General features: G+C 47.1%; 1 long non-coding RNA gene across 1 annotated transcript; it reads right to left on the bottom strand.

Annotated features, from left to right (window-relative positions):
- Positions 1-321: 321 nt before the first annotated feature.
- LOC309386755 lies at positions 322-3,417 on the bottom strand. The gene is made up of 3 exons (XR_014174485.1): positions 3,313-3,417; positions 1,872-2,196; positions 322-1,444 (listed from the first exon to the last, which is right to left on the bottom strand). It is a non-coding gene; the product is annotated as an uncharacterized lncRNA (long non-coding RNA).

Genomic DNA, 3,417 nt, shown 5'->3' with positions numbered 1-3,417 from the left:
GGGCTAGGGATTCGAACCGCCAAACTGCTGACCTTTCTGATCAACAAGCTCAGCATCTTAGCAACTCAGCCACCGCGTCCTCCCAAAAAATAATAAAGGCAGGATGCAAATAAATAAATAAGTAAATAAAACCCACAGGATGCACAGTTTCTAGGATAGGAATGTTGAAGGCTAAGAGCTTTTTACTCAATGCTGAACTAAAACCAAAGTCATTCAGTTGCTAATCATTAAGCAACAGAAATTGGTTTCAAGTCCAAAGTGAAACTGAGGCGTTCACACTCTTATCTCTATACAACACAGCATTACATAAAATTAGCAGTTCTTCATTTTGTATCCCAGTAGATCTATGTAAGTGGGCATTCTTAAGAAAGGTAGGGCTCACTATGTCCAGATGAAAATAACATGGATCCAGATACAAATGAGATGATATGAAAACCTGTTTATATTTCAGAAGTTTACATGTTTTCATAGACTTGGTATATCACTTCTCCCCAATATGATATCCTTAAGATTTATCCCCAGAATATATGCTGGTCATGCTGATTTGGGATTCTGGCATTCGTAGTCTTAACATTTTTAAGGCTAGTGGGTTAAAAAGCTGCAAGCAATAATGATTGGATATAGTTGAATATACCCATGGAATATTTTCCCCAAATATCTTTCCAAATTGCTGCCCTTTGCATTCAGTAAGTTTCCTGTAAGTGTTAACTGTGTTAACTCTCTTAGTCCAGGGAGTTAGTTACTGCCCTCCATTCCCTTTCAGGAAGTCATTTTGGGTCTTCTCATTACAAGTAATGAAGAGAAGTGAAAAATAATATTTAAAATATTGGATTGGGAGGGGAAAACATCCAGATTCATAGCCACCCTCAACCATGGAAACTCAGAAGTCAACCCAGCCCATTTCACAGCTTTGTTTCAGTTGTGGGGATAAAACCAAAGAAATCCTCCCCCCAACCCAATTATAAGCCTCCCTGGACAATCCCAAAACCTTCCAAGGTTTGTAATCATTTTCAAAACTATAGCACAACTCCTTCCTTCATGAATCAGACCGAATGATCTACAAGATATGGATCCTATTGAGAAGATTTTGGGGAATTATACTGAATCCTGCAAATTCATATTTCCTAACAAACCAAAGGTTTGACGACTGTTTTTTTTTAACTTTTCCCTTGGGTTGAAAGATTGTATTCCGTTATTCCAGTTTACAAGCCACTGTTGCTTGATATTCATTTCCACGGGGGGCCGTTGCCTTTGGATTGTCTTTCCTCTTTTTATATGTCCCTCCGTTTATTCGTATTTAGACAGCCCTCGAAGCAGCACAAATAAAGATCACTGAGTCCCCTTCATGTCATGTAAACAGTTGGCAAGCCACCGTCCCTTTTTCGGAAGCAGGCGAAAATTCCTATTGTTGTTGTTATTTCCATTCCTCCCAAACTGAAGCTGCCTGAAACGGGAGCAGAAGGGAGAGGAATAAGGATGGGCCAAGTGCAGAACTCTTCAGAATACACGGTGTCCTTCTGGGATTCACTCTTTTTCTCGGCTTGAGTGAAATGACTAGATTCTCTCTAAGCAACACCATCTCTCCATGTGGTTGCCACCATCTGTTAATGTCTTGATTTTTTGGAAAGTTTGGTTGCCTGAGGCGAAGCCAGCCTTGGCTAGATTTCCGCTAGGAGCCAATTGCAAGTGGCTCTTTTATTGTCATGCAAAAAATGTTCTATTCCCCCCTGTCCCTTCTCTTTCCCCCCACCCGCCCCTTCTCTCCCCCACCCGTCCCTTCTCTCCCCAAGCCGTGGGCATAGAGATGGGAACCGGGTTCAAGTCTTTTACCTGATTCCAGATTAGCCTGGCTAATCTGGAATGTCGCCCACCTCTTAAAGTTCAACAGGTGCAATTCTTCTAAATGTTCCACTCGGAATTATTGTCTTTGCAGTCAGTCTCTCTGCCCAGCTTGCGTTGTGGACCTCTAAAAGGCAGGGGAACTGGCTTCAAATGTAACCTAGAGGGAAGCATTTCCTAGTACTGGGCTGCCTTTCTCCTTGACTCCAAGAACTGGGCTGCCATGGGGACAAGAGGGAAGTCATTTTACGCCACCTCCTATTTTCCACCTTTCGTCTTAAATCTTAACCCATAACGTGGGATCAATGGATCGGAAACTGCATTCGCTCAGGGGGAGGAGAGCGTCCTTGAAGCGATCTAGAATGAAGAGAGAGAAAGAGGGGCGGGAGGGAGAGGGAGGGAGAGGGAAGGAGAGAGAGAGAATCTAAGGATAGTTTTACCTGTAAAGGAGTAAACTATGTAAAACTAAAGTCGGTGCCGGTGCCATCGCAGGGACTTGGGGAAGGGGGCCCGATGATAAAGGGAAATAGTTGCGCTGAGCCGGACAGCTGCTCGAAGCGCCTTAAGAACTCGCAAGGATCTTATCGACAAGGGGGCTTTTAATTACCGGATACCTCTTATTTTGGGCTGATGGCTGGGAAGGGAGGACTCGGTCATTTCGAGAGCGAGAAACTTTGAGCGCTCAATTTCAAACGCCCCGGGCAAACCTGGCTTTGTCTACTTTCCCCGGGCATTTTTGTCAATGCTGAAGCCGTCGGTTAAACAAACCGCACTCCTCGGAGGGGTCAGAAGGCAGCGGAGGGACTCCCGCGAGGGAATTCCTCTCCGCAGCAGCCGACCGCTTCGCGGAGCGCGGGCTAGGGATGGGGGGGGGGGGGCGCGGGGAAGCGGCTCTGCTCCTCCTCCGCGATGGGGCTCACTTGGCTAATCGTACTAAGAGGAGTCAGCCCCACCCTCTAAGAAACCAGCGCGGCGAAGACTTTGCGAGGGATAAATTAGCGGGATGTCCCACTGGGAAGGCGGCGTGTGGGCGGCTGAAAGGCGAGGAGCAACTCTTGACACCAAAGGAAAGGGGTTAAAAAGAAAGCCAGGGAAAAGCAGAAGTTGTCCGCAGAGGAACTTACAAAGTCCAACTCCTGGCCGCCTCCCTCTGCTTCTCCCCTCCCCTCCCTTCTTTGAAAACGCCCCCCCCCCCTCTGAAGAGGTACTAATCTTTGGTTTCCTCTTTTATGAAAAGATAAGGAGGAGGGGGAAGGGAATCGCTCCCAAGGGGAATGAGGGGACTGCCCCGATACCAAGGACTTCACGCCGCCTGACTCTTCTGCCTCACCTAACAGATTAGGAGACAGATGGGAGAAGCGCATCAGATATTCAGGAGGTTTTCTCCAGGGAAAAGGAAGCGGCGAAAGAAGGCCGGGGAGAGAGAGAGAAAGAGAGAGAGAAAGAGAGAGGGAGGGAGGGAGAGAGATGGACCTTCTCATACTCTCCCGCAAATGGCTCGTAAGAGCCGTTGCCAGTCCAGCTGAAATCCAGTGACGACGGTCGTCTAGGGCAGCAAACCCTGAAAAGGGGGTGATT

Source organism: Natrix helvetica (assembly GCF_964273705.1).
Source record: "Natrix helvetica genome assembly, chromosome: 2".
Lineage (NCBI taxonomy): Eukaryota > Metazoa > Chordata > Lepidosauria > Squamata > Natricidae > Natrix > Natrix helvetica.
The sequence above is the reverse complement of the archived record's forward strand: the minus strand, read 5'-3'. Positions and strand labels throughout refer to the sequence as shown.